A 9408-nucleotide genomic window follows, 5' to 3' on the forward strand; every position below is an offset into this window, starting at 1 on the left:
TTAGGCCTGCAGTTCTGTGGGCAGATTGGCTAGTCTAGTAATTCCCATTTCCAGCAATGGAAAGAGGAAGGTCTTGTTTGATTCCCTCTCCCCTGCCTTTAGCGTCTCCTCCTTACCTCTGCTCCTGCTCTTTCCCTTCCTCTCTTCCTACCTTGTGGTGGTGCTCATTACATCTTTTTATGTGAAAAAACCTGCGCAGCTGGGTTGGTTTTCTGCCAAGTGAGTCAGTTAAATCAACTCTTGGAGAGATCCAATGGGCCTTAGTGCTGGTACAAGTTAAACAGCGGGAGAACACGAGTGAACGAGATGTAAACAGAGGAAGGGAATGGGACCTTTTAGGTAGTGGCAAAGCTTGATACTCAGCTCACCAGATTACTGAACTTACCCCAGCTTCCCTAAAGTTTTAGATGGGATCTGGGCCAACTGAGTTATTTGTCCAGAGGCACTTCTTTGTATCTCAGCTGTGTTCTTCACTACTATCTTTTGGCAGAAGGGTGACAATGAAACACAGGTATCTTTTTATTTATATATGTTAATACTACAGAAAGTTGCTTGACATGAGGGTAAGGGAAAGCAGCTGAAGACCAAAGTCTTGTGAAAATATTGGGCCCTGCTTAAAAAGCAAATTTGCATATCAGGAGGAAGAAATAGATCAGCAAATTCTTTGCTTCTTCCTATCTACAGTTACCCACTGACTCTTGACAGAATCCTCTTTCAGCAGTTATTCTGAGATTACACACAGATTTATGGACTCTGTAGCCAGTCTGGTTGCTCAAACTCATTGGTTACTGCTGAAAGCTGAATAAGAATCGGTGATAATCAAAAAATGCCCAGATAGGCTGCAAGAACATGGACGTTTATCTTCGGGTACACAGAACAGGAACAAAGTGAAATATCTCATGACCTCTGACAGCATTTGTGTTCCTTTTTATTTTAAGTAAATATTTTATTTTGTCATAGTCCACATCTCTTCTCTGGCATGTTGCTGGTCCCCCTCTTCTTCACACCTCAGGTGAGAACATTTGAACTTCCATTCTCAGGTCTTCCTCTTTCCTCCTACAGACTTTTTCTAATAACAGCCCTGTCTTCTCTAACAATCATTCTATTCTTTTAACACAGTGAATAATCTCTTCTTTTAGGTGATCTAGATCCTTCTTATTGTATTTTTTTCAGTTACATTCTCTGGGCTACTTATATGAAAGGTATTTGCACAAATACTTTTCTACTTTCTCACGCACTTCTGCTGCAAGCGGAGCTGTTCCCTGCCTTGTACCTGCAGAAGGGCTCTGAATGCACTTTACGTGCTGCACAGTAGTATTTTCCTTGCAGTTCAAATTCAGGTGAAAGTGTTCTGAAATGACCAATAGGAGTGGGGAGAAACTGAGAATACCGGCGTCATCGACTCCATCCTAGCCACTCCGTACCTGCTCAGATGATGTTTGCAATGGAGCCTCTCCGTATCGCTCACCAACTGTTCCAGGGACCGGGACGTCCTCCCCGCGCCAGGCCCTTCCCCTCCACCCCCAGCACCAGGTCAGAAAAGCTTCCACGAGAAGGAGACAGGGTGCAGAGGGATAGCAAGTGGTAAGCATACCAGTTTTGAGGCTACCGCAAAGAGGAAGGAGCGATCGCTCAGCCAGGCCTCCAGGGTGACGGCAGGATGTATCCTAAATAGCTTCCTATAACAGCGGGAACGTGTGACGCTTGCGAGCCAGTCACGGAGCTGCTGGAACGAGAGCAACAAATGCGAAGGAAAGGACCAGTCTGTAGGGGCATTTAGCAGGGGGAAGAGAGGGATTTACAAACCCTTTTATTTCTAACGTTTAGCATTTTGCATTTCCTCTGTTTTTTTTTGTTTTGGTTTTGGGGTTTTTTTAAAGTTAATTGTTCTAGTTTCTGTTCCAGTAAACCCCAAATGTAGAATTGAAATGTCATAGTCCTCCAGGTCCTGTCACAAGGTCTTTCCTCTTCTTTTGTGTAAAATGAATTATTTCATTGCCATGTTCCCTTTTCGCTTTAGCCTGGCCTCATCACGTAGGTAGCCAAGACTAGTGGAGTGCTTACTTTTTTCTCCTGTTCTACACCATAAGTGGACCCAAAACAGTCCAAAAAATGAGAAAAGCCAATGTAACCAGAAAATTCATGACAGTCATCCCCAAGCACCATTTTTTATACAGTTGCCCTCAAGTTCAGAAGCAAGATCTGTTTCAAATAAACCAACTTTTAGAAGCTGAAGGAGAAAAATACAACTAGACTCCTCATTCCATAAACACTCATTTTCCACTTCACCCCCTAAATTCCTTAAACTGTATTTTCTTCTATCCCATTACCTTTGGCTGCCTTTCTTCCTCTTCACCGCTTTTATGATCAGGAACATCCTCTTTCTTTAGCAGAGTGGTTGCTTTGCTGAGACTACTCACAGACCTTTGAATGACTATCCCAGTGTCTCCTAGGTTCAGCAGTCCCCAGATGCTCTTTGGCAGCAGGGAAACAAATGGAAGTCTCCTACAAACAAGAAAATATTGTCACGTCTCTTGTATGCACATGAAACAAGGGTGCAATGCTCTCGGGTACCTACAGCTGCCTCTGTGTTGTCCTCTAGATGATTAGTCTGTGCTGCTGCAGATCATGTGCCTGCCACAACTGGCAAACAAGCTCTTTAATTTCGGACCAAGTTTTCCAGGTGCCAATCATTTCAGACATTTGGGACATTAAATTTGGTTACTCCCAGCACAGTAAATATCGTACAACTTAAACCACATTATGGCCTCCACTGACTTCAGTGGATGAGTTCATACATGTGGGTGTTTTAGGCACAACGGAACAAGAACTTGATTATCTTTTCCTATCAAAAGGCTTTGCACTGATGCGTATTTGTTTGACAGAGCTCCTTGGTTAGCAAGGAGACTTTTAAGACAAGCACGTCGCACAGAAATGTAGATGAAATGCTCACCTGTGCCTCTCAAGGCACCCATACATTTAACCAGTCCCATCAAGAGCAGCCATTATTATATATACTAGAGCATATAACAGTTTATTCCAGTTTGTTGCATTCTCATGGTGCTGCCAGAATATACAATAAGCCAGCACAGAAATGAGTGACCTGGGGCACTTCACATATTGTGCACGTATATGAGAAATTGTTGTACAGGCAAATAGAATATGTGGAGATGCAAGACATGCTATTTTGTTGTTCTTATGGACAAGCAGAAAAAGATAACGGTACACTTCTGAACTTATCGATCTGATTATAACTATACAGTTTCTCTCATGAGTCCAGCTGCCGCGGCATGATTGCTGCAGAACAAGATAACAGCAAGCACTGTGGCACAGAAGTTACTTTAGAAATACCCTTAAGTACATTACATCTTTTAAGCTCTGACTTTTGACAATGTACTCCACACGGTATTTCTAACAGTAAAGTTGAAAATTAAGTTTAACCGTTTTTACAGCTAGCAAAAGCAAGGTGCCCGGAATAACTACAGTGGAGGAGGCCACACAGAAGGTCCCCACTGCAGCTGGCGTGAGGGCTGACGAGTTCTTTGTGTCCTGCCCCACGCAGGGTCACCACGCGGCCTCTCAGCTCCGGTCTGTTGGACGGCACAGCTTGCTCAAAACACGCCTGACGGCTGTTGCGGGGCGCTGGCAGGAAGGGGCACGGAAGCTGAAACTGAGGGAGGGACGCCACGCGGAACCGCCGCGGTACGGCCGGGAGGAAGCTGAACGTCCTCCTGTCAGTGCGCGATCTTAACCGCTTTGATTAAACGGGTTGTGTGAAACTGGCAGCCCAGGCAAGGGTCTGTTGAAAAAGGAAGGTTTAAGGAAGACGTTTCTCAGATCGGAGAGATCTAAAATGTTTTGCTGTAATTTTCTACACTTCACACCTAATTAAAGTGGTCCAGAGGGGCTGAAAAGTGAATAGGAACATTTTTGTTCGCTGTCTGATTACTGGGTTGTTGGGGTTTGTCCCTTTTGTGGGTTGTTTTCTTACATTTTTTAATTATGGAGGTATGTTCTATGACTAGAGGCAGATGTATATGTTCTTAGGATTTGATTCTGCAAAAATTAAAATATAACCAAAATATAACAAAATCAGAATCCATCTAAAATACAGTATGAAGTGCCTGAATAAGCTCCTATTAAAATTTTTAAATCAATCACTTTTTCCATATAACTATGTTTTGATGCACTTTTAAAACCAAAGCATATTGAAGAGACTATTTGTCTTGGAAAATAATGTAAAACCAGGTAGTGCCAACACAAAGAATTAATAAAATGTATATAGGGCCGATAGCTAATTTGCTTGTTTTAAAACAGACTTTAGAAGGAGAATTACAGAGAATATTTGGGGTTGATTTAAAATCATGCCATCATTAGCCAAATATGAAATCAGGTTAGAGTTTTATCATGTGCTGATGTAATTACAAACAATATATTTAGATGATTCCTTCCTCCATGAGTTTAAAAATTACTGCTTAAGATTCAAACAATAACAAAAAGGGAAACTTCAGGATTTTTCTATTAAAAGGCTTGTCAGCCTCCATAGAGAGACATTCCCAGTACATTCCTTTCACCCTCTTAACAGAAGTCTTTAAGTAAATAGGGGTAGGTGAGTGTTTAGAAAGCACTTTCAAAATGAAAAATGCTTTAGAGTTGGTAAATCTTGAACATTAATGGAGATACTAACCAAAACACCTTAAAGTTGGATTTTTTTTCTCTTCTTTGTTTTTGAGAATCATCTTTAGTTTTCCTATCCTGGGCTAAAACTTCACTGAGATGTTTTCCCAGTGCATATTTTAGATTGTATTTATGTCTTACAAGAGCAACCAACAGTGTTATAGAAGAGGTGGGCAGAACAGTTCTGATGTAAGTGACTCTTTCAAAGGTAATCATTACTTCTGAAATCAGCATTTCTGTGTCCAAAAGCATGCTTTAAGTCAGTGTCTAAGAAAATTTCTACCCTGGATTAAAATGATTAACAAATAATTTTACTTTTTGAGGGTAATTTTAAAATAACTCCTAGCTTAACTTCTGTTTATTCCTCAGTTCCTTAGCCATTCCAAGTATATTAGGGCATCAGGAAGATCCCTGGGAAATGTACGGTATACCTTCCTAAATTAAAGGGGTTGGTCAATACTACCGACTGTAGAACCATTTCATTTTCCAGACCTGACTAAGGAACATGTTTTTATTGTCAGTTCATTCAACTATTGACTAATCCATCCATCTATAGAATATGCTTTCTTTAAAAGCCTGAGATTAATTTAGCCCCAAACAACACAACAGAGAAATTAAACACATTTTAAAATAATTTAAGTCAAGAATACCATATCCAGATGAATTCGTCACAGCAGAAAGACTCCAACTTGTCACCTTTTCAAGCAAACTACGTAACTGAACATTTATTAAAACATTTTTTAAATATGATGAGCTTTTATTTTTGCCTCCACACAGTAACAATGTAATTTTAGTCTCATGAAAATAAAACAGAGCTGTAAAAAACATTTCCTTTATCAACACAGGGAAAAATATTCCTGTACTTCTGACAAGAAAGGATTCCCTATTTCCATAGCACTTACCTGACTGACCCCTTCCAGCACTTAACTATACTCATGCTTGCAAACTTCATCCAAACATCTATCCCACGTCTTTTTCTGAAAAGAAATAGTAAAAGCTGCTTTGAAATCAGAAGGCCACAATTCTGCAGGTGGAAGGAATGCAAAATTATCTTTGCATTGCTCCCCTATTTCTGTTTCACCAATTCTCATGTGCACAAATACAGTGTAACTATTATTTATTCTTCTAGAAAGAAAGGCTTAGTATAACCCTATTAAGAAAACCAACTGTCAACCTAATAAATAAATCTGTGTTCAGCAACAAAAGTATACTTAGGATTCCCCCAAATTTTTATATTTTTATGAAAAATACAGAAATTGTAGCTGAACAACTGCATCTACTTTATTTGGTTTAAGAACCCCCTCACTGTACTCTTAAACTTCAGTAAAACTTCCTTAATCGGCAGTAGCCAGTTTCATAAATGTGGGCATACACATTCGATTCAATGTATATGGCACTGCTGAATAAATATTCAGAAAGGAACAGAGAAGTCACAACACTCAGAAGTTTTCATAATATAAAGTACAAGGTACAAATAAGTATTAGAGCTTTAAAAATGTTAAAACAGCTGTGTATCCTAACATTGTTCATCATTTTCTACTGCATTACGTAGATTTCTTGTACAGTCATGAGGCAAGTATTTCTCTACTCTAGTTGTAATATGCTAGGGGTTTTTTTCAGGAATTATTTTTTTTTTCAGTAGACAAAGGGAATACAGTTAGCAAACAGTTAAAGTCATGTTTGTAATAAAGACTTTAAATCTATTATGAACTAATGTAGGAAACTACCGTTTTTTCTAAAATACAAGACGTGACGTATGCAAGCACAAGTCTGTAAGTAAGCATGCAACTAGCTCCTAAATACAAGATTTATCTAGAGGAAAAAGCTGCTGTTCGTCTCTATAGAAAATCATATGAGTATAAAAGCAAGATATGGATTTGAAAGTGCTAGAGGAATATTACTGTAGATTTGATAAATATACTGAAATGTGGGATTCTTCTTCTCTTAGTTATGTTATTCTCAGAGCGTTTTAGGCAATCCTGGGAAGAGTAGCAAAACTGCAGAGACTGTGTTCATATAGCGTGGCCTGACTTTAGTTATTCCTGTATACCCCTAAGAGAATGTAAATGGTCAGACCCTTGTCCCTTTTGCAATTCTGCTTCTCAGAGATTTTTAGTGTAAGTGCAAAACCGAACCCTCCGCTGTCAAGGGGAAAGCCACCTGGGTCCTCCTTCTGTCACTTGTCACGTCTATTGAACAAGAAAGTGCACGGTCCAGACATTCCAGCAGGATGAGGTGGGAGATGAAAAAACTTGCCAAGAAAAGCCAGCTTGCAGTGGAAAGTCCTCCCTGGTGAGGGGGAACAGAAAGGGGAAAACAAACCTCAGAATTTCTAATCTTTACTGTGCGCGGTTGATCAGTAAAGAAGACAAGAATGCAAATTACTCTGTGCTATTCAGAGATACAACCTAGATGTGTTTTCAGAGCGGGAAGCATAGATGTATTTCCTCTTTCTTCTTCATTTCAGACCTAGAATAAATGAAACCTAAAGCTGAGGAAAAAAAGGTTACTTCTTCACAATGCAGACAGACAACACAGTTTACAAGGCATAGACCACTTTTTATTCTATTACAGTGCTTAGCACATGGGTTCTCAGCTTGTGGTACTACAAATACCTCCTCATCCTAAAAATTCACCCAAATGCTGGAGCACTGAGATGAAACTAAAAGCAGCTGCACTGCATAATGCCGAAGGGTCGGTCACCTAACCTAGTGTCTTGTATCAAACGGTGTTCAGTGGTGTATGCCAGCGGGCTGTGGGACCGTCACAGGCATCCAGGAACACTTCCCTGGCTACAAACTCTTAATTTCTAGTCATTAGTCTTCAGTGAGTTTTTGATCCAGATGTGTTACTTCTGCATTTTATGCCTCCATGGACTTTGCTTCCATTAGTTTCTCAGTCGCTTTTTACATCCAAGTAAGCTATATGGCCAGTTTTACAGTTTAAGCATGCCATGGATGAAAAAAAGCTGCTCTTTTTTTTCATTTTGGACTGGCTACCTCCCTACTACTTCTTCTATCAAAAGCCACACCTCTTCCACAGCACTCCTGAGTTTACAGATCCCCGTTACATTCTCACTGAGCCACCTCTTTCCCAGCCAGAAGAGTCCCAGACAATTTAGCTGCTTCTCAGATGTGTTGTCATCACACTGCTTTGACTACTTTGATCCTCCTGTTGAAGCCTTCCCTAGTTTTGCTACCTTTTTGCAGCAGAGCCAACCAGAATTTTACACTACGTTGAGACCTAACTGCACCATCAGTTTACACAGTGTAAAACTGTATTCTGTTTTATTCCTTCTCTCCTACTGAGTCATTCTTAGCACTTGTCCTACCTGCTGCTGAGCAATGAGCTGGTGTTTCCATAGAATTACCTAGATAACTCCCAAAATCACTTTCCTACAGAGCAATAGCTGCTTCAGAGGCCCCAGCTGCAGGTAAATTGAGAATTAAGTATTATTTTATATATTATTTTATATTTACATTCTTTTAGCAAATGTTGAATTACATCTTCCATTTTACCAGACACTCAGTATCATGAGATTTTTCTGCTACTTTTAACACTTTCCATTTTTGTTACTTTTGAGAACCCAACCTAAGTGCAAACACTACGTTACTATTTACCCCTCTTAACTGATCTGTTAATGTCTGTAGAGCACCAGAGTCCTGCTTTAGTAGCCTCTTCTTGTTGGGAATATTGGCAATTTATTCCTTTACTCTTATTCTATTTTGCGAATAGCCATATAACATTACGGGACCTGCACTCCAACCAGCGCATCACTGTTTTTTAAAGAAACTTTAATGAGACACCCTGTCTGAATGCCTTGATGTAGCCTGCATCAACCTGGCCTTGTCTATCTCAGTGAAGCTTCCAAGAACTCCAATGACCATGAGGCAAGGGCTCTGCCAACGTGTAACTACTCACGTTACTCAGGGCTTTTACACTATAATCACCTGCTGACCCGTAAGCTTCTCTCACAGGCGTTCTGTTTAGAAGAAAACAAAACAAAAGCACATACAGGGTTTATTGTTCTACATCTTTGACTTATATAATGCATTTTTTCCACACTTTTCACATTTGTCCATTTCTATTTTCTGAACTTTGACACAAAATACTAATGTACTAACAAGGACAAAGGTTAAGTTTTTTCCTCTTGTGAGTTCTCTAACTAGCTCCCTCCATGAAAAAAAAAATTATATCATCCAATGAAACAGCAAACCAATGCTCACACTAAAAATTGGAATTTTTATTTGAATTTGCAGTCTCTGCACCATCTTAGGTATGGTTACCACCAGAATGAGGGATTTCGCTATATATAGTGTTAATTCTCAATGGACTTGCTTCTTAGCTCTAAGGACTTCGGCATTCAGTCCAAGGGGAGTCCAGATTACCTGTTGTTTATTTAACTTAAATTCATAGCATGGCACCAGTTTCCAACAGAACAAATTGTTTGTTATCTCTATTGTCTCCACAGCCTCCCTTAAAACCAGATATTCTAGTCCTCAAATGTTTAGACTGAGGTTTCCACAGAAATACATAGGCAGTGGGCTCAGTTCCAGTTTTAATGGAACCTTAGTTACACTGCTTTTCACTGTTTATTTTTGCCAACTTCTACCCTATTCTTCTACCAAAGTCCATTTATCATCCATAATCACATTTCCCTTCTTAAACATCTACTTTTCCCCAGTTCATGGATTTAAAATGCCTACTTTTTTCATTTTTAAATAAATGTTG

The 9408-nt window shown here is 39.7% G+C and overlaps 1 long non-coding RNA gene across 1 annotated transcript; it reads right to left on the reverse strand.

Annotated features, from left to right (window-relative positions):
* Positions 1-2953: 2953 nt before the first annotated feature.
* On the reverse strand, positions 2954-7153 carry LOC138688981 (uncharacterized). The gene is made up of 3 exons (XR_011327784.1): positions 6838-7153; positions 5580-5654; positions 2954-3799 (listed from the first exon to the last, which is right to left on the reverse strand). It is a non-coding gene; the product is annotated as an uncharacterized lncRNA (long non-coding RNA).
* Between the last annotated feature and the right edge of the window lie 2255 nt (positions 7154-9408).

This window comes from Haliaeetus albicilla, chromosome 14 (assembly GCF_947461875.1).
Source record: "Haliaeetus albicilla chromosome 14, bHalAlb1.1, whole genome shotgun sequence".
In the NCBI taxonomy this organism is placed as follows: domain Eukaryota; kingdom Metazoa; phylum Chordata; class Aves; order Accipitriformes; family Accipitridae; genus Haliaeetus; species Haliaeetus albicilla.